Below are 17427 nucleotides of genomic sequence, written 5' to 3' on the forward strand. Positions count from 1 at the left end.
CTCCCAAGGGAGTTGACAGCTCCTCCCAATTCAGTGTTGTCAGCAAACTTATTTAGTATTCCTTTGTGTCCAAGTCATTAATGAAGATGTTGAAGAAAACTGGGCCCAGGATGGAGCCCTGCAGAACCCCACTGTTACAACTCTCACTGCCCTGTAAATTCAGAACGGTTTTGAATTTTCCCAGCTTCTTGGCCTCATCCTATAGTCATCTAGTGGGGCTTTTACCAGTCAGTTAAAAACCCCAATTTTCTTCCCAGATATGGTGTGCACTTGTAGGTGCATACTTTCCCTATAAATCTATTATTTTCCTAAGTAGTTTTAGTTTCTTTTTTGCCTGCCAAAAAGGAAAGAAAAGTCATGTTCCCCCCGCCACATAAACATATGCAGGAGAATGAGCGTTTGGTTTCTGACCATTACTGATGCTGAGATTGACTGGGATAAACAGCAAGGGCTCCAAGTACCACCTCTGGCTCAGTGAGCCAACTGTCTGATTGTTCTCATGTTGTTTAACAGCTTATGTATAATTGCTGCTGGTTTAGACTGTAGCACAGTAAGTGCAGCGCTGTGGGAAGAAAGAGGCCTTTTTTTGCACCAGCAGTTTTATTCTCTTTCTTTCAGGAAGAGTAAAATCTGAACGTGACTGTACTATTTTGTGAAATTTTATTTTCTCCGACGAAGTCTTTGGTGTAGCTGATTCATCCTGAATTGTCCAAGCCCATAAATCTCATTGCAGCCTATGTTGCCAGTATAAAATAGTTAAATTTACTTTCAGCTAAGGAGGTTATACAGGGTTACATAAAATTCAACACATTGATTAAAGTAATTTTTGCATGCATTGTTCTCCCTGGTTTTAATGGATGCATGCACCTTACATCTATGTAACATTCCATTGCAATTGTAACAATTGCACCTTACATCTATGCAACATTCTATTGCAATTGTAACAAACCATTGCTTAATGGTTTACCTTTAAGAAGGCAATGGTCAAAGGAGGCAAGATGTATCCATCTACAGCCTAGGGATTTCAACTTAGCAGTGGAAAGTTGGATCCCAAAAGAGAAATTAAACGACGTGTTAGTTTAGAAAAAAAGGAGGTAAAAACACAGTACTAGGAAATTTTTGAAATAATTCTATTTTTAGAGGCAGGTTTACAGTCTATCAACCTTTGTTTGCCTATAATTTTGGTGTTCATTGCAACAGTACCTTAGTCCTAATTTCTTGAACAGTCCCAGGATTCCAGGGCTCCTTGTTTTTCAGAAATGGGCTAAAAACTAAACACTTCTAGGGCAAGAAAATGGGAAAAAACTCATGAGAGTTTTACCATACTATCAACTGGCATGGTATCTTGAATTTAAAAGGGTCAGACCATTGAGACTGGTTGGTCTGGGGCCTCCTGATACTGTATCTGTACTATTTACTGCCTTCCCCTGTGCTCTGTGGAGATTCCCTCAGCTGGCCTGAGCACCATTCTGCCTTTTTAGAATGTTCAAAGCAACTACACTGGAAGTAATAGCTCCTGTGAGAGGAGAACTGCTTTCATCCCTGTTACTATCAAGCAAAAAATACCTCCAAAGCGAAAAATACCACCAAAATCAACACACCATAAGGATTTCTAAATGAAAAGTAGTATTAAAGGGAAATTGCATCTAAAACACATAAAGGAATATTTCTGCCAGTATAATGGTGTTTTTAAGTAGGAAGACTCCTTGTAACACTTCACAATTTCCAATTTTTTTTGTTTCAGTAAACACTTCCTCATACTCAAGAAGTTGCAGAAGGCATTTCCTACTCACTCTGCTTATGACAGTAACCCCTTTAACCTCTGCTTATGACAGTAACCCCTTTAACCCAATTTGTAGTATATTATATAGACATCAGCACAATAGGAGACCTACCAAACAAATTTTGTAACTCAGGTGACAAATTAAGAAGCATTTCTAATTCGGATTTGTGCACGACACCCTCAGGTTTTGTGGCATCCTTAGGTTACTGATACAGATTTTTAAAAATTCTCCCAGTTTCATTCACATTCTGTTTTTGCTTTAATTTGCTTTTTCCACTTCATATTTACCTTACAGACAACTTTATTCTATTTCACATTCCTGTGAACCTTATTGTAAGCTCATTGGTCTATGTGGATAATCTCTTTAGTAGCAATACTCTTCAGGGCACAAGACAGTCAAATGTGCATGCAAGCCCTTGAAGCTATTGTTCAAATGGAAATTCAACTTTCAAATCCCAAAACATTTGCTTTCATTTAAATTAGTTTGAGTTATAACATTGGTGACTTACTCCCAGACACATTCATAAGACAGTATTTCATATTCTCAGAAGAAACTGCCTGTAACTGAGATACTCATGATAGTGAACAGAGATGGAAATTAATTTTATCACTGTGATGAACACACTACTACTTCAATCAAAATTTATTTGCAAGTTTTGGTGGAACAGGAACAGATTCAGGGGAATTAGAAGATTAAATATTTTTGATAGAATCACAGAATATGCTGAACTGGAAGGGACCCATCAGGATCATCGAGTCTAACTCCTGTCTTTCAAAAATGAAGAGTCTTTTCACCAGTGTAAGTACATTGCAGGAAATAAAGACTTCCTTATTAAATATATTTATACCTGGATGTTATTACTCTGTTAATACAATTGTGACATAAATTTCATTTTTGGCTCCTAAAATCAGAAAAGGGTCTAGAACGCAAGCCTGATACTGTAATCACAGCTCCTAATTTCACTGTGCTGTCTACATCACTGGTACTGAATTTTATGAAATGACTACAGAAGCAATAGGACTGCCTGGTGGAGACTGAGGTGTACAAGCATTAACTCAAACGGAACTCATTAGCTAAAAAGGCACGGCAGACATTCTACCTGCAACCTGAAAAATCACAGTACCTTATTATATGCAGCTACATTGCATAAGATACTCAGGCAAAAATATAAGGACACACACTACTGAATGTACTAATCAAAGCCAAACCTTACTCAGAAGTGATCTGTTTAGTGTTGCACAATGGCAGATGCCACAGCATATTTTTTTGTGATGCAAGGCTGCTCAAGATCATCTATGGATAATGAACCACGACAGCTTGGGATTTGATAAAACACAAACTGATGGTGAGAGAAGGCAAAGAATGCAACTACTAGCTGAACAACAAATGCAAATCAGCTGGATTTTTTTAATCTTTAATGTCAGAATGAAATATCATGAATTACCACAAAATTACATGTTCATTAACCTAACAGACTTTGCATCAGAAAAAGTTATTTCTTTAATTTCTTTACCATCTTCATTTTAATTCTTGGAAAGAGCCATGGATTAAAGCATTTAATAGGTTATAGAAAGTAACAGAATCTTGTTTGTTTAAAATACCTTATATTATTGGCATCAATGCAGCGTTCCCAGGGGAATCTTGAATGAAGGCTCTTCTTCTTCACGGTTCAGAAAAATATCCCTTTTCTCCCTTTAAAAGAAAGACATTCCATTTAAACACTTGCCAGTACCTAGAGCGCAGTATTTTCCATCTTTCCCCATGAACAACTGCTGCTTAAAAACTCCTTGAATTATACTTGGTTTGTTCACTGCCTTTCAGCTGATTGCCCATAGCTGATTATCATGAGGTTTAATCAGACTATTAAGAGACACAGAAAAAAAAATATGTGGACAAGATTTCTTCATCATAGACTGATTTGGACTGTTTTCTTAGTGTGCTCCAATATTATATATTTCTGTATATTTCATCAGTGAGCCAAGTAAAGTGAATGGTAGTGATCTCATATCATATTTTTCTACTGCTGTAACCCACAAGATTCCTTAACTTGGCATGCTCAGTGAATTCATATGATATTGGAAAGACACGGATTTATACTTGAACATTTTTTAACTTCTATACACAAACAGACAATTTCAGAACAGTTTGGATTAAGGGGCAAAAGCGACATCTGTCAATTCATTCTTAGACTCAAAACAATGTCCTAGAGCTATTCAGATTATACTAGATATTTTTTCCTTCTCTGCTCTTCTATTTTCCTTCTATAGAGTCTCCTATTCTGGTAAATCAAAGGAATTCACATGACTTTTTCCCCACAGCTATAACTAGAAGCTCCAGTTAAGACTAAATGCTCACTGTGCTGGAAGTTGTTTGAACAAGACTGTTAGAGATTTTTAGGATTTTTATAAATCAAATCCCTGAGACAGTAAAGGATAGGAGTAAAGCTATATCAACATATTTGTTCTACAGATGAAAGCTAAGGTACACAAATATTAAACAATATGCTGAAAGTCACACAAGTCTGGTTTAAGGATCCTTCTCAGTCTTAAATGCCTTGAATCCTTGCCCAGTACCTGAATCGCACCCCATAAAGCCTGTCCTCAGTCCCTATATCTTATATATAGCACTTTTGATTATTTTCCTTAGAAGGAAGTAGTATCAGTATTTGATTTGGTCAGACTTGACAATATTTAAAAATGTAGAATTACAAATAAAGACTTTTTTTAAACAACAAAAGCGCTGCATGAAATCAAAAATTCATTAAAATTATTTTAAATGCATTGGAAGCTTTCATTTTTCACCAGTTTAAGTATTAAGAAATCAATACCATAAAAGTGATGGAATTTTCTATAAATATATATATACCTATTATTTGCCGTCTAATTTTTAGGGAATAGAGTCCGTATCAGCAAGGTGCATTGCATTGAATTTACAGTCACCAAAGTCAGGGGGCACAAGAATTTACACCTCCACATAATCTGTCTTTTCCATCAGAAACGGAAAGAAAGACTAAATCCTTTAAATTACTCCAGGACCTAGGGTTTTAATGAAATAACTATCAGGAAAAGCTGGTTAAAAATGTTCTGGCTTTCACAGTCAACAATTATTTTGTAGCTTGTGGCTGTCTGGATAGAATACATTTATTTATCAAAACAACAAAGTGAAATTAAACTCATTAGATGCAGACCACAACATTAATAAAAGAACATCACTGCAATGTCAAGCACTCAAAGTTTAATTCAGTCTGTTTCTGAGGCTTTGTGACAGTCTCTGAGTCACAAATTTTTTGTGAGGAGCTACGCTCATTCAGTGCCTAGGTTGTTTTTTTAAGGAATTTAAAGGGTTTACCCCACCTATTCTGTGAATGCTCTAGAATTCATATACCCTACAGAGCAGATTCCTAAAATAAAATTATTTTCATGATGAAATTTTTTTCAAGATAATAAAATCCACTCATTTTATACACCAAAGAATGGATCCTCATTTCCTCTCTACCTGCCTTTTTTTTTTCCCCCTTCAGAGCATGCAGAATATGTTGTAAGTTCTTACATATCCAAGACAACTCCCACTGAATTCCATTTTCCTGCCTTCCTGGCTCATTTCTCAACCATTCCCAGTTCTCTCGAGCTAGGATCACTGGCTGATACTACTGGCAGCTATGTTGGCAGCTCTACATCTGCTGTCCAGATATCCAATTCCTTATTAAATCTGTCTTCTCTATAGCTCCCTGCCAATTCTGACTCTCTTTGTCTAGTCAGTCCCAGTTTCCCATCCCATGTCCAATTTTTATGCCCTTTCTCATTATCCAGGTTGACTATTAATCCACTGCCTTTGCTCATCCTGCCTCGGCCACTCCCTCCTCAGCTCAGTGCTGACCAATTTTCTGGTACTCTTCTGTCCACTGTGGTCCCGGCAGAGTTCTAGCTGGGATAACACACAGAGGGAGTACCAGAAGCCCTCATGGGAAATTCTTTTTATATCTCTTTCATCTTGCAACAAAAAATCTATTGGGTAATAGGAATGCTATGAGTTTATCACATATCTGGAGTTTTGAGAAGCCAGAGCACACTCAGCAATGACTGCAAATGGAGAATTTTCATCTTTGTTTCATTAACAGATCCCTCTTCCCTCTGAATTCTTTTCCTTTCCAAAAGGTTTATGATTTCGCTAATTCTAGTGAATATTCACAGGCATGGCCACATTCTGTCAGAACTGGCAATCTCACTGCTAGGCAGAAAACCTAAATCTGCCAAAAAATGAAACTTTCAAATATGGTATGTCATTTTGTGTTGAGATCTTAACTGTGCTGAAAAATCCTAGTTAGATGCCAATATTTCTACGGAGACAGGAGTTAACATTTGGGAGTCAGGAAAAGATAAACCTATAAAGTAAGTTTGAGTATGTTTTAATACAGGTAACAATGAAGCATGAACTATGTTTCAACAAGAATTTTTAGGTTTTCTTAGAGATTTAAAATTTCTTTTTACAAGTCCCTTAGGGAGCAGGATGAACCTCTCTCACTTATTGGATGAACAGCGCATAATACTTTGCATAATGAAATTAAGCAGCCTGAAGTACATGTGAACATGACTAATGAGACCAAATGCAGCAGGAAAACCAAGCAGATGGCTTGAGCGAGCTGTAACAGAGTAGCAAGGAGAGTTTTGAATGTTTGGGTTTTTGCAGGATACATACAGAAATACAAATATAATTTTTGCATTTCTGTATAATAGTGCATCTGTCAGCACTGTGATGGTGTACAGACCCCAAGTGAGAGCTTGCCAGAATACTGGTACTGTCTGTGGAACACCTGTATGTGTCGTCTATGGAGATACAAAATGCAAACAAAATGGAAGTTGGGGGGGTAGGGGTTGCTTGTTTTGCCATGTCTTTCTTTTTTAATTGCATAAAAACATACTTAAGCTGGTGGTACATTTTTAATGAACTTGTTCTTCTCTATCAAAAGCCTGGTTCTCAGACACCTCCTCAGTAGTATGAACATTTGGGGGGAAATGCAGTAAGAGAGAGAAAGAAGGCAGCAGGTAGTAAAAGACGATGGGAAAAGGCTTTCTTATTAAGAAAGGTCAATGATCAAGTTATGAAGGATGCCACCAGAAACACTGCAAGATGAAGATAAATTCAGTTTGCTCTCACTGCTTTCTGGAAAAAAAGCCAAATCTGTCCATAGAAAAGATTAATTGCTCATTTCTATAGCATGAGCTAAAATGAGGCCTCTCAAGCCTCACCTTGAGAGGTATTCAGCCGAAGGTATAGCTCTGCTCTGCCTGAAACACATACTGACACTGGCTATTTACATCTGCAAGCTTAAGGGCTTGCCTGCAGTTACGTTATAAAGAACAAGCAGATTCAGAGAGAAAAAGTATAAAACTGAGCAAATTTACAATGTCATCTTGCTGCCATCTCTACCACAGATGACTGGGATAAAATGCCTTTGGATGTGTATTTTCTGACTGAGGTTTTTTTTTTCAATAGAAAATGTTATGTGATGTTTTGAAAGAAAGCACAGATATTACCTGGGATTGCAATATAAGAGTATCTTGTCAACAAATTAATTTTAACCAATGTTCAGAAGAAAACTATTTAATTGATTTTTCTTCTCCTGTCAATAAGTATAGTAGTCTCTTCCACTGCTGATGATAATTCTACAGCTGTAGCCCACCTACCACATATTTGACTATTACATGCTCCTAACATTCAGTGCTCATAATGCAATTTAGTAGTGCAAAATATTTTTATTACCAACACAAACTGCTGAGGTACAAGATTCACAAATTCTTTAATCCCTTCAATTAGTTTTCAAAATGTATCTCTCCAGTGTGTGCACTGGGCTCTCTTTTTTGAAAGTTCAGATTATTTAGAAACATAGAGACTGAAAAATTCCAGAGCATCATTATTTGGGTAAGAAAAAAAAAAAAGGACCAAAACTGACAAAACTGTGAACCTCTTTTAGTTCTGGAAGACAGTAGTAATAGTTTCTTACTCTTTTTTTTCAGGGAATTCTGACTGTATTTTTTATCTCCTATACTAAACAAAAAACATTCCTTTCAGTCTGAAGCATACTGAAGTTATCTCCACTCTGAAACAACCACGGAAGTCTTTTACCAATCTAGACCAGCAAGATCTTTCAGTCAGCCTTGACCTAAATTTATGAGGGAACATATGTAGAGATTTGGATGATCTCTTTAGTTTACTGCAAATGATTGTTAATTACACCAAAGCACAAATTTTAAGCTTCAACCCAAGCAATGTTATGAAGACTTTGTTACATGATGAATGGCTTAAATAAGAACTGAATACAGACATCATTCCAGCCTGTACTACTTTTATCAGATCTCCCTCTCATCTTCTAAATATTGGCTGTTATTCAAACTGTCAGCAAAATCAAGCTGATATCACTATCCTTGTAGCTTTCTAGCATAACCTGTTTGAGTACCTAACACACAACTAAAAACACAGGCTAATTGATCTCAGTGCCTTTTATCATCCATACAGACCAGGTATGCAATAGTTTTGTGAGGAAAAGTATCAACTGACAATTTCTATCTTCTCAGTGTTTTAAAAATTATATTCTCCTTCTGTAAAGTTGTTTGTAAATAAATTCAATTGCAAAGCTGCGTTTCTGTGACCTTCTGCAATAATTTTCATCAAGACAGAGGACTCAGAACTCTACCTTTGTACCATTTTAGGTTTGGCATAACGTTGTATATAGGAAATCTAGCAACTTTAAAGGAAGCTGGTAGGAGCAAAGTGAAAAATAAACAGAAGAAAGTGATTCTTTTCCCAAGAGGTGAAAGATCTATCTCAGAAACAAAAAAAGCTGTATGGGGAAACTTAACAGGAATTTAGAAAAGAATTCATTGAGAGCTGGAGATATCACATGAGGTTCAGGAAATCCCTTGAGCTGAAAACAGTTGGAAGCTGGGAATTTTCTAGAGATGTGTTATGTATTCTCACTCTCCTCTTCTCTGGAAATCTGCTATGGCTTACTGGTGATAGGATGCTTAACACTGCAGATCCAAGGCTATGAGAATCCCTGGTCTGAATTACTGGAACCATTCTTCCACTTCAATGAGATGCTTTGAATTTGTCTATACTTCTGCCTAAGCAAAGGCAAGGAAATGGATGCCTTCATATTCCAGTAATTAGTCAAAACCACCACCTGACACATCTGCATCACCCACTGGTTCTTAGTACTATAAGTGACTCCACTTGCACTGAACAAATTTGTATGGCTTAAACTGGTTATGTCCATGATCATAATTTCATTAGTAGTAGTGTAACTGCACCTAGACTACAACTACTTAATGACGTAGAAAGATACATAAATCAAAGCACATGTATGAGAAAGTTTCACACTTTACTGCAAGTGAAATGTATCTGAACCATCAAAACTGTTATTCTATTAGTACTTTGAGATCAAAATTTGCAAGATTATTCCAGCATGTCCACCTTTCCTGTTATTTAGAATGGTGAAAAAGTAATAATGATAATAACAATAATAAATGTTAGATCAATTTTCTTTCCTTACGTAGCATAGACAAGTATAAGGCAGACAAGTTTAAACACAGATTCCAACAGGATGATCTAAAACCTAGGAGGAACTACATTTTATCTGGTAAAGCAAGAGCAGTACACAAAGTGACAGAGTCAGAGTCATATGAACACACAGAACTGTCTGATCTGGTAATTGCAGCTTGCAAATTCGTTCTTTCCCTGTGTGTTGTTTTAGGTATCCATATGGTAGCACACAGCTAGACATTTATAAAAAAATGACCTTGGTGACACATGGCCAACATCTTTGAGTTGTCACCTTTCAAAAAAATGCACCTGTCTCACATGTCAGTGTTCAAGCTTATACGTGTTCTGGTCACTCTTGTTTCAGTAGGATATATTTTCCCAGAAGAATTTGGACTGAAATTCTTGTTTATCTGTTAAAATTATACAAAATTACTGAAGGAAATTCCAGTCCATTTCTCTACTTCCTAATAAAAACCAGTACACAATACATACAGGCAAACTTCGATCTGAACTTAAGTGACAGGAAGACAAGAAGAGTATTTCTACTACCACCCTACTTTATTGGTTCTCATTTGAAATTCTTTGTAAATATCACACTCCTGCTTCACATCACTAACATATAGATGTTACTTACTAACATTCTTTTTGCTTTTGCTTCATTGATCATTAACATTAATTTTTTTACTACAGCAAAAGCAGACTGTGAAAGACATCTTGCTTTGCTGTAAACATTTTTCTTCCACATGAATGCTGAAGCATGTAATTAAAAGTAAGAATCAATAGATCACCACAGAGCAAAAACATTACATTTCCTTATACTGTGCCAACTCCTACCCTCGAACTCTCATTGACCTCTCGTACCACACTAATTTCATGATCTCTCATTCCACACTGATCAATTCATTTACTTGCTACTAAAGAACAATTTCCAGCTTAAACTACAAGCATAACCTTTAATTTATCAAAGATATCAAACAAAGTATCTCATATAGAACTCTCTCCAGAAGGAACAATTGGGTTCCTTAATGCCACAAGCGAAAATAACTTAAAGACATACAATTAACACATTGACAAAGAAAGGGCAAGTTTTTGATGTTCTGTCTTCCAGATCTGTGGACTTGCTCAACTAGCAATTATTTAAGTCAACTAATGTGACCAGCTGACAGCTTGTAATGCCAGATTAAGAGTTTTATGTTCCTTGCCAGAATCAAGCTGATGTACAGTATGCCCCTCTGTATCTAGAATACTCAGCATGTCCTTTTTAAGATAACAAAACAATCTTCACAAAGCTCTGGTAATAGAAGCTCATCGTTTATCAAAACCCTGAACATTACCTTAGGTTCAACTCTCTTCAAAACAATCGTGTATTAACCAATTAGGTTGGAAAGAAGCATTTTCCTCTACAAACAGCTTTGATGAGCTGAGTTGCCATTTTTCTCATATACATAAAGGAAAAAAATATTAAAATTTACTTGCCAAGCATTGTTTCCCAACTGCAACATTTAAAGGGAAGATTGCCATTTCCTCTGGCAAAGACTTATGAACATTAAAAAAAAAAGCTGTACTCATAAAATCAGGAAAAAAAAACCCCAATCAAATTAGAAATCTCTAACAGCATGAACTTAGCACATACACCCAGGCAGAGCTCTCTTGCAACTAGGAATCAGATAAAGATTTTAATTAGCTCCCTTGAAAACTGGTGTTTGCATTTACAACAAACAACAACTTCATCATCACTTCTTTATCATCCACTTTCCAGGAAGCTTCTTTGTCAGAATCTACACCCAAACCATGAACAGGTGCACACATAAAGCAGTCAAATTATGGTAAATTACAACAAAGTGTATTTAAGAGTGGGATGCTTTTCATTTTGCCCGATTGGGCAATGCAGCTTAGATACCAAGTTTTCAGAGCTGCACTTATTTGGAAACAGGAAAAATTGGGAACATTGCATCCAACTCACAACAGTGAAACCAGGTTTTCATCAAGAATTATATAAATCACAACACACATGAGATTTTATAATTAGTTCAGACAAACAAATACATAGCACAGTAAATTCTGCCTTGGTAGAGGAAAGAGTGCAAGGCCCACGTATTTTTCAATCTGCATCTTTTATTGTTAACTTTCACATATATTATACGCATATAGATCTATGGACATAGATGTATTAATAACCAATCCATCATTCCAGATGAACCAGGCTGTGGTAAAGATAGCATTTTAAATAATTCTCATTTGTCTTTGAAGTACTACTTTCTTAACCATAAGGAAATGCCTGTCACTTAATTAGGAGAGGAAACTAGTCTGTAGTACCTTGACGAAGGTATGTGGATCACAGTTTCATAGTCTTTTAGTCTGCACCTTAACAAGACATTCTGAAAAACATAAAGTTATGATAGATGCTATTACTTCTCTCAAGACTCAAAATAGAACGTAAATAACCAGATACAAATTTAGTATTGGCTGATTACTTGAGTACCAAAAGTAAGTTTGTACTCATTGGGATAGTCCCCATGTGATGAGGAAAATGTCATGACCATTGGCTCAATCAGTCTTTAAGCCATTAGTTCAAAAATACTACTGAAAAAACCCAAAAAATTGTTACAGGCAGATGAAAAGTCTACTTAGTTTTCTGTGGATTTCCTGAGGTTTGTCAATATTAGATGATCAGGTTTAGAAGGTGTGAAGTCATGTATCATAAAGACAAGTGCTTACTGAGAACCTCCAACAGAATATTAAGTGATACAGATAATTTTACTTACCAGAAAAGTAATAACACAATGCCATAAAAATGTCCAAAGCCCCCAAAAGCCATTGACATAATCAGTTTCTGCAAAACATTTGTATTAATATTACTTTTTTCTCTTGTTTTCAATTTTTCAATCAATTTTTTCTTTTTTAACTAGAGATAAACTGACACTACTGCTTCATTTCTAGTTGGCAGCTTTCTGACTATCTCTGAACAGTAGGATTCAGAAGGATGCTGAAGTTTCAGATACTGTGGTGGGTTGACCCTGGCCATAAACTAAGTGCCCACCAGCCACCGATTCATTACTACCTCCAAGCACAGAGGGGAGAATTTGAATCACAGAAGCAAGTCTCATGGGATGACACAAAGCCAATTTAAGAAGTGAAGGAAAAAATTAGGGCAAAAATACACAAGTGAAGCAAAGGCAATCCCTCCCTCCCACCAGCATCCCAGAGTTCAAACAGCCTCCAAGCAACTACTTCAAAAAGACCAGCCTGCAGTTTTTGACACTCTAAGGCACAGAATACCCCTTTGGTCAATTTGGGTCACTTGTCCTGGCTGTGTTCCCTCCCAAGCTCTTGCACACCCCCAGCCTACTTGCCACAGGCAGAGTTAGAAAAGGCCTTTTTGTTGTGCAGGTGCTGCTCTGCAATAGGTAAAACCCTGGTGTGTTACCAGCACCGTTCTAGTCACTAACCTAAATCAGCAGCATATGAGCAGCCACGCAGGAAGTTAGTTCCACCTGACCCAGACTCAATACGGATATTTATCACAGTTCATGTCTCCAGTTTGCCAGAATGATATCTCACTGCACACAGTGACCTTCCCTCATTTTCCTTCTCCTTTCATTTCCACCCTGGTTTCCAGACACACTGATGAGCAAGGAACCAGGACACCCCAAAGCACTCTTCATGCAGTCTAAATGCAACTATTGATGTCATAGCCCTCAAACTAGATGTCACCTCTGCTGCCACCAGCCTCATTTCCATCCCCTTGTTGTTCCACTTTCCAAACTGCAGCACAAGAAAAATTACTCAACTGTCTTTGCTCCAGGTAGTGTATTATAAACTTCATATAAACACATCATGTCCATAACTGCATTACCCCTTTTTTCCCTAGTTTTTTGCCTCTGTAATTTCTATAATTCCTTTTCCTTAATTTACAGCTTATCAAAGCTTGTCCAGTTTTTGACAATATCATTCCTGATGTATTTGACATCTCTCAGCTTCCTTCTACTCCATACATTTCTTTGATTTCTCTAAAAAGTTCAAGTAGCATCCAGTCCACTAAGGAACTTCTCCATCATAATGTCTGTGTTTCCAAGTGGTGCTTTGTGCTTGAATGGGAGTCATGCAGGTAAGAACAGAGAATTGACCCTTACTGAGAGAAATGCGACTTCTAAAGTTTGTGATAATACATATGTAAAAAGAAGTAGAAATATGATTAAATAAGTAATTCTGTTTGTCACACCATTTCATAGTTTACTTCAGGAATATTTTAACGTGGAAAAAACAATACTTGAGGCAGAACTTAATTTCCAGTATAAATGGTATATTGTATTGCATTCAAGAAAACAGCAGGTTGACTCACTGTCATGTTGTCAGTCCATATTGAACTGAAACAAATTGAAGAAGTAATTCATAATACAATATTATTCTCAGCAGTTCCACATGCTGTCCAGACTATTTAAATATTCTATAAATAATTGCTCAGAAAGGCACAACTGACAGTGTGCATAGACTGGTTGATGAATTGAAAGGTAGTTTAAGTAAAATTTTGCTTGATTAACTGTTTTGTTTTTAAACCACCTGCACCGTATTGTTTTATCAGGACAGATCAAATTGTTCTCAGTCTTTTTCTGAAAACCAGACAAGCTTACAAATGAGAAGTTTTATTGTATTATGGAACTGATGCCAAACAGAAGAGCTGTGTATTGTGTGATTCCAATTTTCTATTTTGTGGCCAGTATTTAGTATCAGCCATTGTTATGTATGAAACTAACCCAGATATGTCACACACTTTTTGTCATATGGAAGTAATTTTAGCTTTTGTCTCCTCATCTTCAAAATGCATTTATTTGTCCTCCTGAAGTGTAATTTCTCACTTGAAAGCTGGCAACCAAACTGATTACAGCTAGAGTATCTTCAGATGGAGGCGTAAACAAACAAAGCCCACCAACTTGAGGCAAAGCATACCTGACTTCCGTCTGTGTAAATGTTGCCAGTGCATGCGCCTCTTTGTTTAGACCAGCAGATGAGGTATTCACATGTCTAAAGATGCACAAAAGCACCTAATGGAGGTTATAAAAACATCTATATGAGTAAGCATCTTATTTCCAGCAGCTTTCATGGAGTCAGGCATCTATTATAATTAGTCATTTTAGTAAAACCTACCATGTTTAACTTTGGTCACCTCCAATACTTCTTAACAATGTCCTTAATAACATCAATCAGAAATCTCTTTTTCTAAAAGGTAAACATCAAAATTTAACACTCAAAGCAATAAAGCAGAATTTAAACTAGGGTATGAAAAATTTATTAGCTCTATCTTTTGAAAAAAACAGCATCTAAGGTAAGAGAATCAGCTTCATCTCCAGATTTTGCAATTGCAAAGTTGTTCCTCCTGGCATGCACACAGTTTTAGATTATTACCTTTATACAGTATAATACAATATAATGTTTATGGTATACCAAAGTTTTCCCTCACCTTCATGTGATTTCAGTTTTTATGCACTCCTAAGGAAGAGTTACAAATTAATTGCATAGATCACTTTTTGTAGACACAGTGTTGTGTCAGTGCTGACATAAAACAACACTAATGAATTTGCTAACTACTTGGTACCCCATGTGCATTTGTAGAATTAAGGACTTAAATTAATTTTTTAACTGTTCTTCTAGTTGTTGGTGAGTTGATTTTTGGGTGGACAAGACTGAGGAGGGAATTGCTGACTTCATTTTATATGCATTTATTGGATTCCAGATCCTTGCCTTCCACATTTTTCCCAGATAATAAATACTCATTCCTTTTCAGCTCAATCCTGAGATTTAATTAAGATCGGAGCCCTAGTGTGCCAGGTACTGTGCAAATATGCAGTCAAAAGAAAGAAAAACATTATAGCAATAAACCAAAGAGTTTAAACATATACTGACATTGGCATTAGAGAATCACAACACAGTACCCAGTCACTTTTAGTAAATTGCCACTTTTAAGTCCTATTTCTGTTGGAAAATCTATTGTAATTCCTATCAAGCAGAAACAGTAGTAAGAATGTTCGAACAAAGAATGTAAGCTATAAACTGCCATCCTAATGAAGGTATAAAGACAAAACAAACAGATGAGAAAAAAATGCACTTCTTCTTAATGCTAGAAGAAGCTTAAGACTGTGTTTTACACAGGAAGCAAACCACCAGTCTTTCAATAAGCACATAAAGCATTTTCTTTATTAACTCCTCAAAATGGAATTTCAATAAATAATATTAATTGACATATTAAAGTGCTGCTTCTGTAAGATTAGCAGAAAAGAATAATATTTCATATTTTGCTGTATGCTATTTAGAATTTTTTTTGGTATTCTATTGTTTTATGTGCTACAAGAGTATGCAAAGCTATATTCAGTTGAAATGACATATCCAAACAACTCACCTCAGAGACTATTTAGGGCAAGCATGCCAGCACATCAAACAGGACAAGCCTACAACAGAGAGATGCAAGGGCAAGCTCTGCTACTATTTAAGGCTGTCTCTTGTGGAGAATTTAGGTGCCAGTTATGAAGATCACATAAATATTTTACGCTTAGCACAATCACTATTGATTAATTATGACCTACATTAGCATTCAAAAAGCCTCAGCAGTAAGACCCTGTAAGACTGCAGACAGTCATTTCAGGTGAATTACTGGTGTGATCCTACAGAATGTCAGTAAATAAGGAGATCATCTCACCACATAATTATCGAGGCAGTAGAAAAACAAACAAACGAAAAAAATGCACAGCAGTGTATCCAATCACAATGTTGTGTTTCTGCAGAGCTTACTTTGAAATGTATCCATTTGAAAATACTGAACCTTTCTGATATGGCTATTCTAACATGCATTATTAAATTCGTGAAAATAAGGATTTATAATGTAAGCTACATTTGCAGGTTTGGATATACTAATAACCATCGCTTTTTTGGCATGGTTTTGTGTATTCTTTGAATACCATGCTCAGAAAAAAACCGGTATTACGAGAATGTAACATCTCGGGGCATGATGTTCCATCTTCATTTAAATAGAAGAGAACATGGATGTCCAACGAGCTGTGCTGGAGAGGAGGGCAGTGTGCTGCCACAAAAGCTATTTGCAGCATTAAATACTGGAAGCTTTCACAAATCCATGACTGAAACTAGAGTAAGCTTTACTGTCACTAACAAATTGCTGACAGCAATTAAAGATGACCCAATTATTTCTGGAAAAAATAGCTCTTTAAAACTTAAAGGTGAAATAGACAGATGGGAGGAGAAAAAAAGCAAAATGATCATGTATGAAAAGTCAATAGCATTTTAGTTGAAAACAGAAAAATTGAATAACATTCTTTATTGTCTTTCAATGAAAGACCAGAATAAAACAAGCTACTGTAATTGTTTTTTAACAACAGGTTTTTCCATAAATAGCATTTGTGTTTTAATTACAGTGTTGAATGAAGAGAATTTACTTTGTTACATACTGTTTCTTTACAACCATTCTTAATATTACTCATTAAACTGGTATGCCATTGAGATAAAAGTGCATTTTTATTCTATTCCTTTAAATCACTGAAACATTCCTTAGCACTGACTTAACTACTGATGTAGCTAAAAATGTAGTCAGCTGAGCATCTTCATCCCTTTCAGCATAATATAATATCTCTGTGATTTATGGGAGTACAGGCTTGCATAAGACTCCCATATAGACCCATAAAGCTATAAACCTTTCTATTACCATAACAGGGATTCTCAGTTGCTGTTACTGTTCCTCTGGGAACTTATTTGTTAGTGAGAGGTTTTCCCCCCATATAACTTAACTAACCTCTAAAAGGAATCCTTTATAAATACTTAAAATTATGAGAACAACAAATCACTTATAGAGAATATATTCTACCGATAAAAATAAGTTTTTCTAATAAGAGATGCTGTGACTCAGCCTTCATTAGTTATTTTTTGTTATAAATCATACTTCTGAGGAAGAAACAGAAACCAAAGCTTACATTTCCTATGTCCTCTCAATGATGCAGAGGCCACTAAAATTCAAAAAACCCAAATAGTGGTTCCTGACTCTATTTACTGCCTCAAAACATAGTGTCTGCAAAGAACAGTATGTATTAAAGCACCCAGTAGT

At 36.1% G+C, this 17427-nt stretch overlaps 1 protein-coding gene across 6 annotated transcripts in view; it reads right to left on the reverse strand.

The window, feature by feature from the left end:
* The window catches only part of SYT1 (synaptotagmin 1), a 337561-nt gene that overhangs the window by 252429 nt on the left and 67705 nt on the right, over nt 1–17427 (reverse strand). For 5 of the 6 annotated variants that reach the window (XM_042017689.1, XM_042017690.1, XM_042017687.1 and 2 more), the window contains exon 2: nt 3386–3476. The gene's annotated coding sequence lies outside the window, so the exon portion shown is untranslated. Of the gene's footprint in view, nt 1–3385; nt 3477–11639; nt 11702–17427 lie in introns of those variants that run through there. The other variant, XM_042017685.1, reaches the window with a different exon arrangement.

This window comes from Corvus kubaryi, unplaced genomic scaffold (assembly GCF_017639235.1).
Source record: "Corvus kubaryi isolate FWS band 111438036 unplaced genomic scaffold, C.kubaryi_AGA036_p1.0 137, whole genome shotgun sequence".
NCBI classification, from domain to species: Eukaryota; Metazoa; Chordata; class Aves; order Passeriformes; family Corvidae; genus Corvus; species Corvus kubaryi.